Raw genomic sequence first — 12173 nt, forward strand, 5'->3', positions numbered from 1 at the left:
GAGCACCCTCATACCTGATATCTCATTGAGAATCTCTTGCCACTTCTTATTCTTTAGCTTTATTTCTAGGAAATGTCAAGAACATTGATTAAGGGTTTCCCTGGTGGCTCAGTGGTTAAGAACCCACCTGCCAATGCAGGAGACACGGGTTCGAGCCCTGGTCCAAGAAGATCCCACATGCCGCGGAGCGACTAAGCCCGTGCACCACAACTACTGAGCCTGCACTCTAAAGCCCACAAGCCACAACTACTGAGCCCAGGCACCTAGAGCCCATGCTCTGCAACAAGAGAAGCCACCGCAATGAGAAGCCTGCGCACCACAACAAAGAGAGTAGCCCCCACTCGCCACAACTAGAGAAAGCCCACGTGCAGCAACGAAGACCCAATGCAGCCAAAAATAAATAAATGAAAAAAATAAAAATTTTTAAAAATCTAAAAAAAAAAAAGAACATTGATTAAAGGGACTCACATGGCAACTGGACTCCTACTTGTTTCTTGATGAGGACACTGGCAACAACTCAGCAGGAGTTTGTAACAGATTTTTCTTCAACTGAACATATTCTGATTGTCACTGTCATCATCATCATCATCATCATCATCTTTTGCTTATTTGTCATGACTTCTATGAGCTTCGATGAAAATTATCCAGTCAGATTACATTTATCATGTGCAACTACAGCTTCTCTCCTCCATTGGACAAATACCCTAGAACAGCGGTCCCCAACCTTTTTGGCACCAGGGACTGGTTTCATGGAAAACACTCTTTCCACGAATTGGCGGTGGGGGGGATGGTTTAGGCGGTAATGTGAGTGATGGAGAAATGGGGAGTGGCAGATGAAGCTTCGCTCACTCACCGGTACCAGTCCGCGGCCCGGGATTGGGGACCCCTGCCCTAGAACCAGAGGTCATGTCATGTCATGTCATGGAACACTACTGCACAATAAAAAGTAACCATCATTGATACATGCAATAAATTGGATGGATCTTGAGGACATTATCCTGAGTGAAAAAAGGCAGTCTCAAGAGGTCACTACTGTATAATTCCATTCATCTTATATTCTTGAAATGACAAAATTTTAGAGATGGACGACAGGCTAGTGGGTGTCAAGAATTAGGGATGGTGGAGGAAAAAGGGTTGGCCGTGGCTGCAAAGGGATGGCAGGAGGGGGATCTTTGTGGCGATGGAATGGTTCTGAACCTTAACTGGGGTGCTGGTTACACAAATATACATAGGTAATAAGATGGTATAGAACTATACACACACATAGTATCAACATCAGTCTCCTGGTTGTGATATTGTACTATGGTTATGTAACATGTAAATACTAAGGGAAACTAGTCAACTAAACATATACCTACCCATACCCTAGCAATGCTAGTCTTGGCCATATGCCCAAGAGAAGTGAATGCTTATCTCCATCCACCAAAAGATATATACACGAGTGTTCAGAGTAGGTTTACTCATAAAAGTCATAGACTGGAAACAATCCATCAACTGGAGAATAAATAAATAAAATGTGGTGGATTCATCCAGGGGAATATGGCATGGCAATAAAAAAAATGAAACTGCTCATGGATGAAACACTTGGATAAATCTCACAGACCTGGTGTTGAGCAAAAAAAAAAAGCCAGATGCAAAGGAAAGCATTCTGTATGTAGAGAAGTCAGAAAAATGGTTACTTTTAGGATGGTGGCATTAACCAGCAAGGGGCATCAGGAAACCTCCTGGAAATAGTCTATATCTTAGTCTGTGTAGTGGTTACACAAGTGTATACATATGTAAAAACTCCTTAAAATATATGTTTCAATTAATATACCTCATATTATGCATTTTATGCCTCAGTTAAAAAAAGAGGGGGAAAATGCAGAATGCTGAACTTATTGGCGTATCATGATACATCAAACAAGACAAGCCTCCTGAACTGGTAAGCAACAGGATCGCCTCTCTTGCCCTGTTAGTTATGAGTGTGGCACTGCTGATAGGAAGTAGATGAAACAGAGAAGCGAAAAAGAAGATATTCTAATATTGAAACTAATAAAATCCTGTGAAATTTGTCAGTCGGGCTTGAACCAGGGTCCTGACCAGAGTCCACAGAATGGTAGACACTCTATAGGACACTCTGTAGGTAATGTGATACACATGGGGGTCTCTGTGTCCCTTTCAACTGCCCCAAGCCCCTGGCACTGGATGAATGACCTGGTGCCTGTAACGTAATGTAGTTACGTCAGATTTAAAAACAAAAAAAATCTTCAGGGAAAAAGCAAATCAAAGTAGCATAATTCTCATTACTTCAAAGTTGTGCTAATTCCACAAAAATGGTCTGCCTTTAATTTAAAACATTAAAATGAGATCTCTTCAAAAAGCAAAATTTTGACACACTTCTGTCAAGAGGTCTCGGGATGAAGGACAGAACAAGCTGAGGTTTGAACTTCTTAACTTTTATGTTATATTTTAATTATGCTGCTATTTTTATTTGTGGTTCTTAATATGTTTCTGTCGCCATCACAGAACACTGGGGAATCCCCTTTGCATCTACCATAATATGAAATAATTCCCTTACTCAGTAACACAGAACTGCAGGGCCTTGGGTCACAAGCTGAGGATTACCACACGTCTGCAGGGGGAATCATTTCTATCGGTTTCATTAAAACTATTTTATTACTTTGCTGAAAAAAGCAACAGGATTGTGGCATCAAGGAGGAAACAATTCATAAACTTGCATAAAGTTTATCTGCTCTTTGCTTATGTAAACACAGCAGTTTAGGGTAAAAATCTGGTTGTGTTTAATGTAACCCAAAAAGCATTTCTATGACTCCAGCCCTTTCAGATTCCTCTAGGAATCCTTAGAGGGTGTCTTTCCTGGAATTATGAAGCAGTTCTTTAGGCCTCCATGTGACGGATACCACTTTCCTTCTTTCCGGTCTGGATTCCCAAAGGCCTCTTGCTGAAGCCAGTGAGACTGGCCCATAAAGCCCATACAGAAGCACCAATTGTACATCCTCCCCTACTTCTTTGTTATTCCACTTGCATATCAGTCTAGTTAATACAGTTCAATTACACTCTTTTTATCTTTATGCCACTTTACATAGGATCTGAAGCAATTAGACCTGCCACCTTAAAAACATGACCTTTAGGACAGTGAAAACACTCTGATACCATAAAGATGGATACATGTCATTAAACTTTGTCCAAACTCATAGAATGTACAACACCAAGAGTGAAACATAAATAAATTACGGACTTTGGGTGATTATGATGTGTCAGTGTAGAATCATCAATCATAACAAATGTACCACTGTAGACTATGGGAGAGTCAAGATGGTGGACAAGGAAGACATGGAATTCGCATGTCCTCACAACTAGGGCACCTACCAGGCACTGGTGGGGGACCACGGACACCTAAGGGGACGGGAGGAACCCCCAACGACTGAGTAGGATGTGGGGCATGAGGGGAGTGAAGGGGGAGGAGAAGTGGAGGCAGGATGGGACTGGTGCCCCTGAGGGGCAGCTGGGGGAGGGGAAGGGATCCCACGCCTGAGGGGGGGAAATTGGGGGACCACTGGGAGGGCAGAGGATCAAAAAGGAGCGTGGCCAGGTTTCCCCTGCTCTCTTGGACCCCCAGGAACCTGCTGAGATCCCAGGCCTGATCCTCTGCCCACCGAGGCCCCCTCCAGCAATGCAGGTCCTGGGGGAGTGGGAGGGAGGGAAGGGTGAGCAAAAGTAAAGGCCGGACCTCCAGGACCGGCACCCCTGAGGGGCGGCTGGGGAAGAGGAGGAGTTCCTACACCCAGCGGGACCCACCCATGGTTAGGGGTCCAGCAGCGACTGGGGAGACCCTGGGGGAGATGGTGGGGGAGGGGCGCGAAGGAAGGGAAGGGAACGCAGCCAGTGCTTTCCCTGTCTTAGGTGCCCCGGAGCCTGTTGGGCTCCCGGGCCTAATCCTCTGCCCTCAGAGCCTCCCTCCTGCTGCGCAGAGCCCCAGCCCCGCCCCTGCACTCCCACTCAGGGCCCTAACTCTGCATTCGGAGACCCCCTCCAACCTGGCTGGGCTTAAACCCCACACACACACCCTCACCCGGGGCCCTACCTCCAAACTCTGGAACTCCACACTCTGGACACCCCCCACTTTGGACGTGCTGCCTCTCCCCTTCCACGCAGGTCCTAAGCAGAGGCCCTGTCCCACGCATGGATATCGCCCCGCCTAGGCCCCGCCCCCAAAACCTTTTCCAGCCTTGTGGGTCCTGAGCCTAGGCCCCGCCCCATGCTCAAACGTCACCCCTTAGGCCCCGCCCCACCCTAAACCCTGCCCTTGCCTAAGTTCCACACCCCTAAACTCTGCCTACCATACCAAGGTCTTTTTTCTTCTTCTTCTTTTAGGTTTACCTTGTTGTTATTGATTCATTTATATTTCTATTTTTTCTAATAAATCATTTATTTTTCTAATTTTATTTTATTCTTTATACTTTATTGTTCTGCTCCTTTTGGCTTGTTCCCTCCCCCTCCTTTTTTTTTTCTCTTGTGGTTTTGTTACCTTGTTGCAGTTCCTTCAATTATATTTTTATTTTTCCTAATATATTTTTTATCTTTCAAATTTTATTTTATTTTTTATTCTTTGTTATTGTATTGCTCCTTTTTTTCTTATTTTTTTTTTTGCCCCACCATGCAGCTTGCAGAATCTTGCTTCCTAGGCTGGAGGTTGGCCTGAGCTCCTGAGGTGGGAGCGCTGTGTCCAAACTGCTGGACTAACAGAGAACCTCAGACCCCAGGGAATATTAATCTGAGTGAGGTCTCCCAGAGGTCCTCATCTCGGCACCAGGACCCAGCTCTACCCAACTGCCTGCAAACTCCAGTGTGGGACCCCTCAGGCCAAACAACCAGTAAGACAGGAATACAGCCCCACCCATCAAAAAAAAAAAAAAAATGAAACGACCAAAAAACGTGTTACAGAAAAAGGAGCAAGGTAAAAACCTAAAAGACCAAATAAATGAAGACAAAATAGGCAACGTATCTGAAAAAGAATTCAGAGTAATGATAGTAAAGATGATCCAAAACCTCAGAAACACAATGGAGAAAGTACAAGAAACGTTTAACAAGTATCTAGAAGCACTAAAAAGCAAACACACAGTGATGAACAACACAGTAACTGAAATTAAAAATACTCTAGAAGGAATCAATAGCAGAATAACTGAGGCAGGAGAACAGATAAGTGACCTGGAAGATAAAATGGTGGAAATAACTGTCAGGGAGCAGAATAAAGAAAAAAGAATGAAAAGAATTGAGGACAGTCTCAGAGACCACTGGGACAACATTAAATGCACCAACATGTGAATTATAGGGGTCCCAGAAGAAGAGAAAAAGAAAGAGTCTGAGAAAATATTTGAAGAGATTATAGATGAAAACTTCCCTAACATGGGAAAGGAAATAGTCAATCAAGTCCGGGAAGCACAGAGGGCACCATACAGGATAAACCCAAAGAGAAACATGCCAAGACACATATTAATCAAACTATCAAAAATTAAATACAAAGAAAAAGTATTAAAAGCAGCAAGGGAAAAGCAACAAATAACATACAAGGGAATCCCCATACGGTTAACAGCTGATCTTTCAGCAGAAACTCTAAAAGCCAGAAGGGAGTGGCAGGACATATTGAAAGTGATGAAAGGGAAAAACCTAAAACCAAGATTACTCTACCCGGCAAGGATCTCATTCAGATTTGACGGAGAAATTAAAACGTTTACAGACAAGCAAAAGCTAAGACAATTCAGCACCACCAAACCAGCTTTACGACAAATGCTAAAGAAACTTCTCTAAGCAGAAAACACAAAAGAAGAAAAAGACCCACAAAAGCAAACCAAAACAATTAAGAAAATGGTAATAGGAACATACATATTGATAATAACGTTGAATGTAGATGGATTAAATGCCTCAGCCAAAAGACACCAACTGGCTGAATGGATACAAAAACAAGACCCATATATATGCTGTCTACAAGAGACCCACTTCAGACCTAGGGACACATACAGACTGAAAGTGAAGGGATGGAAAAAGATATTCCATGCAAATGGAAATCAAAAGAAAGCTGGAATAGCAAGATTCATATCAGATAAAATAGACTTTAAAATGAAGACTGTTGGGCTTCCCTGGTGGCACAGTGGTTGAGAGTCTGCCTGCCAATGCAGGGGACACGGGTTCGTGCCATGGTCTGGGAAGATCCCACGTGCCGCGGAGCGGCTGGGCCCGTGAGCCGCGGCCGCTGAGCCTGCGCGTCCGGAGCCTGTGCTCCGCAACGGGAGAGGCCACAGCATTGAGAGGCCTGCGTACCGCAAAAAAAAAAAAAATGAAGACTGTTACAAGAGATAAGGAAGGACACTACGTAATGATCAAGGGATCAATCCAGGAAGAAAACATAACAATTATAAATATTTATGCACCCAACATAGGAGCATCTCAATACAGAAGGCAAATGCTAACAGCCATAAAAGGAGAAATCAACAGTAACACAATAATAGTGGGGAACTTTAACACCCCACTTGCACCAATACACAGATCATGCAGACAGAAAATAAATAAGGAAACACAAGTTTTAAATGACACAATAGACCAGATAGACTTAATTGATATTTTTAGGACATTCCACCCAAAAGCAAAAGAACACACTTTCTTCTCAAGTACACACAGAACGTTCTCCAGAATAGATCACAACTTGGGTCACAAATCAAGCCTTGGAAAATTTAAGAAAATTGAAGTCATATCAAGCATCTTCTCCAACTACAATGCTATGAAATTAGAAATCAATTACAGGGGGCTTCCCTGGTGGCACAGTGGTTGAGAGTCCGCCTGCCGATGCAGGGGACGCGGGTTCGTGCCCCTGTCCGGGAGGATCCCACATGCCGTGAAGCGGCTGGGCCCATGAGCCCTGGCCGCTGAGCCTGCACGTCCGGAGCCTGTGCTCCGCAACGGGAGAGGCCACAGCAGTGAGAGGCCCGCGTACCACAAGAAAAAAAAAAAATATATATATATATATAGAGAGAGAGAGAGAGAGAGAGAGAGAGAGGGAGAACCTAATTTTATTCCATCTGTTGTGCTTCTATATGACATTTCTTCTAAACAAAAAGTCTCTGATTAAAACAAATTTTGAAATCACAGTTGAACAATCCAATGGCTCACAAAGACTGGGAAACCGAGAAATATATGGGGGCTTTATTATTTGCAAAGCAGCCTGTGCATTCACCCTGGTGATCTCTTCTGATAGCCTTTCACCCACCAAGGAAAGGATGCCTCCTTTCTTCCTCAATTTCTCTGCAGCTCTTTAGCCCATAAACCAGTTACCCCATCATTTTACTTATTTATATTTAATGTTTTAAATTTATCTTTTTCCTAGAAAATGTGGAAATATACATAAAATAGGAAAAACATTTAAAGATTATTCCTGATCTGGGAATTCCCTGGCAGTCCAGTGCTTAAGACTCCATGCTTCCACTGTGGGGGGCATGGGTTCGATTCCAGGTCAAGGAACGAATATCCCGCATGCCACACAGTGCAGCCAAAACAAAAAAAAAAAAAGATTTTTCCTGATCTTACCGTCCAGAGATAAACAATATAATGTATTTTTACAGGGATTTATGCAGATTTTGGTTTTGTTTTTTAACCAAGTTGTGCTTGCACATCTTACACAATTTTTTTTACTCTGCTGTTTTCATATAATATCATAAACATTTTTCTATATATCTATATTCCTTCTTTTAAATGGCACTGTAATATTTCATACAGTGGGTGTCCTATCGTTTACTTAGCCTTTCCCCTATAGCTGGGCATTAAGATTGCTTCTAACTTTCTTACATTTAAATAACATTATGATGAATATGCACATGAAACATTTTTTAAATTATTACTTACTTAGGGCAGTTTCTTTTATATAAACTCATAAAAGTGGAATCACTGCATTAAACAGCATAAATAATTTAAAGATATCAACATCCTTTGCTTTCTAAAAGCCATATAAATTTGCACCATCTCACTCATAGTGTTCTAGTGACTGCTTCTTGCCTTCATCAGCTTTGGTAGCCCATAATATTATATTTTCCTATGACTAGAAAGTAAAACCCAAAGAATAGAAAAAAACCACAAACTACCTTCAGATTTTGTTTTCATTTGTAGTAATACCAACCTTTATAAGCTAAAACTAGATAAAACAAATGAGAGTAAGTCTGATTGTGATCACATTGTTGGGAATTTAATTCTAGCTTCCCCAGGTGGAAAGCTAATAAAGATATATTTACAGCTTAAAGTAATATACGTGATTCAAGAAAAATGACATTACTCTCCTTGCAAACTAGTTCTTTATACTCTCTTACCATTCTCTTGCATTGGAACCTAGTGAAAAATTATACAATTGGATACTCCTAAGATTATGTGCAAACATTTACTTTTATCCAAAGCTTGTTTTCAAGGTTACATCTGTAAAGTCATGAAGTTCTGCTGGTTCACAGAGTAACATATAAGCTACCTGAAATAACAACTGAAAAGTAAGTGGCAAGGAGTATTGCTACATGAGCCTTTATTTTTAATGGAATGTAGATAATCTCTAATTTTTCTCCAGAACAAAGACTTGAGCCTAGTTGGCAGTTAGTTGCCATAAAAGAGTAACAGAGTGCCTTTCACTCTAGAATGCACCCTCCCACAATGAGAATACTAGAACTGTATCAGAACCTTTTCTACCCAAGGTAGTCAGGTACAAAAAAGCTGCACATTAAGGAAAAATGTACAAGAGCTAAAGCCAAGCTTTCTGCCCAAATAGTGAGGAAGATGGTACCAAACATGAACAAAAACCAAAAATATCTCAGCCACTGGTGCCAACAATTTTCAGTGACCTCTCAAGGAGGGCTCCTCTTATATCCTTTGACTTCAACCATACCTGTGCCATGCCGCATCCTTGAGGCCAGAGCTGGTGAGACAGGTAATGATATTACACAAATATCTGTTGGGTACTTTTTAACTCTAAAAAGGTTAAGAATTGCCACTTTATGTCTCCAATTCCAAATTAAATGGAAAAGTGGAAATTAAGAAAGCATAGCAAAGCTTTCATATCCTCCATGTTTGTTCATAGTATAGATTAATACAGTGTATTCCCTGTCCCTCAATCGTACGTGAATAGTTTTCAATTTTGTCCAGCCAAACTTTTTAATCAAACAAGCAACAAAATAGACTCTTCATCCATCTTCTTTTAAAGCAGCTGAAGAAAATGAAATGTCCTGAAGGTAGACCGCCAAAGGGAAAAAGACACTACAGAAAGAGCTTGGGTCACTCACAAGCTAAAAGATCAGACAGAGAGACTGACAGATAAGACCAACCTTAGCTTTCTATGACATCCCCCTTTCTCTTCCTTTGATTATTGATGATTTTGGAATCTTTTTCAATAGATTTCTGTCCCATTTAAAGGGACATAGATGCTATTATAGTTTCCTGAAAACCACAGGTGAAACGATCTAAAGTCATCACTGCAGTAGTTCATAGCCTTGGTCATGCGTTAGAACCACTGGGGAGCTTTTAAAAACAATGTCCCAAGCCAACTAAATCAGAATTCTGCTTGGGCAGCGTGCTATGCCCAGGCCTCAGTATTTTTTAGCTCCCTCAGCATTGAGCTGGGTACTAGACTTGGAGCCCGTGTTTCTGTGGCATAAAAAGTAATAATCTAGTAAGACCCTGATTGGTCACAGTTGTTTATTGTTCAGATTGAAAAAAAAGTGATAGGGAGGGACTAAAAGGTATATTTTAGGAAAGGGGACTTAGAGATAACCTAATTTTATTCCCTCATTTTAAGTGTTAGCAGGGAGTCCCCTTTCCTTTAATATGCAAATTCTAATGACTTTTGAATCACCCATGCTTGAAGTTTATTTACCAAACCTGGTTTGTAAAGAATTCTCTTTCTCCAGATGCTTCTGGGAATCCTCAGATAATGTGCACACCTTCCGGGTCCGCCGTTCACACTTTCCCCAAGTCCCTTTCCACCTCAGCCAGGCATTTGGCTCCAGGCTGTTTGTCCTGCCCCTCTGAAGCCCACTCGCTGCTCAGCCCTCCCCAAATAGCCCCCCTCCCAAACACAACTCAGCCTGTATTTTCTCCACCTGCACCTCTCAACACCATTTCAGTGCTGATTTGGGCTTGAAGAAGAACAATAACAAAAAAGCATCCCATAACTGCCACTTGAGAGGCCACCCTCGAGGGTACAACCTCTCCCTGTTCCACCCTTTCTTTCCCTCCCTTCCTTCTCTGGGGTCCCTTGTGTCATCTCATGGCATCGGGAGAAGCACCTGGTTCTTAGCCATCATCCCAAATTACCCTAAAGGAAAGCAATCTGCAGCCATGCCATTATGCAGAGACCATTGATTTCATTTATTAAGGGAACAGATTAGCTCATTATTGGAACCACAACACCTCCAAAGCTCCCTCCATGAAAAGGCCATTTACTTCAAATCTCCTTGATCTTCAAGAATAAATCCATTCAAACTAGCCCAACCTTAAAGGAAATTTTACTGGAGAAATAACAGGGGTATTTATTTCACAGAAGTCAAGAATCAGCAGAACAAAGCTGGGTCTCATGAGGACTGGAATCAGGAATCTGGAAAATCAGGACCTCAAGTAGTTTTCTCTATTGGTCCAAGATCAGGTGGCCTCTTTCTTCCTTCTTTCTACGCATAGAGACATAAGGGAGCACGATGGATTGGGGAGACTCTATAGCGCCACTTGACTGTAAGGCAGGGCACCAGCTGAGGAACAGACTGAACATAGGGTTGGAGAAATAGTCAAGGCTTGGCACATCTCAGGCACCCAATCAATATATATGGAACAAAAACAAACAAGCAAACAAAACAAACAAACAAACACACACACACACAAATATATATATATATATATATATATGGAATAGGTGCATGACAATGACTTTCGTTTGGGAAATGTTGTCAATTATTTAATGGCAAAGGACAAATAGGAAATTGATTGGTGATCAGAAGAAATCTCTGGCTGGCAACAGAGATTTGTATTACCAGCCTGAAGTAGTAGTTTGAACACCAAGTCAATAAATCACACAGGGAGACTACATAGAGAAAAGAAAAGAGAGGCTAAGGACGGATGCCTGGGGATACACTGGCATTTAAGGGATAAGTAAAGAAGGAAGAAGCTGAGGAGGAGAATGAGCGAGACTAGTGAGAACAGTAGGAGGAAAACAAAGAGCAAGCAGCGTTGCACAAACAACAGCAGATGGTCTTCAAGAAGAGAAAGTGGAGAAAAGAGACAAAGGCTGCCCTGAAATCAGTGTTGGGAACCAAGAGGCTCTTTCGCTGCTCTTGATGAGCTTTGGTTCAGAGGTGGGCTGGGCAGAGGCCAGGGTGTGTGTGCTGGCTTGAACGGGCCGTGGGAATGTGGGCAGTGGGTGGGACCACTCCTAAGACGGTACTCTCCTTGCTGTTTTCACACAATCTATCTCATCTAATCGTCACAGAAATCCTGTGAATCAGGGATCATTATTCCTATTAATAGATAAGAAAACAAACTCGGAGAAACTTTTTGATAACCCAACCTCCATTTCTGATAGTATAGCGGACAGATATTCTGTCTGCACACAACCCTCCTAGAGCAGAACTAAAAATGTTCATTTTATTGCTATATTTCATGCCATCCTGTATGATAACTATAAATATTTTAATATATTTAATATTAGCATTTTTTTAACTTCTAAGGTTACAAAGCTAAAGGAGACATTGCCTATATTCAAACTGCAATCTGTCAGACCCAAAATTCACATTCTTTGTTGGTTAGTTGCTTTGGGGGAATTTTGTTTTAACTTAAATAGTACAAGTGACAATTTAAAATGCCAGAAAATGTCAGGATTTTCTTCTCTGGCCCTATTCCACATCATTTTTCAAGTGTTGAAATCAAAACCGAACACTGTTTTCTAAGCATAATCTGAGCAACACCAATTACAGCTGCTCCAGATGATTGCAGATCTACTGAGTGTTTTTTCCTAGCATCTTCTCTGGAACTGAAGTTAGCCAATTCCTTACTGTTCGAGGCCTCTGTAACTATCAAATTGTGCCTTCAATTGCATTGAAAGTTGATCCAAAGTTCAACTAACTTCACTTCCTGCTAATCCATACTCCCAAATCTTCTTTTTA

Source organism: Orcinus orca, chromosome 12, assembly GCF_937001465.1.
Source record: "Orcinus orca chromosome 12, mOrcOrc1.1, whole genome shotgun sequence".
NCBI lineage: Eukaryota > Metazoa > Chordata > Mammalia > Artiodactyla > Delphinidae > Orcinus > Orcinus orca.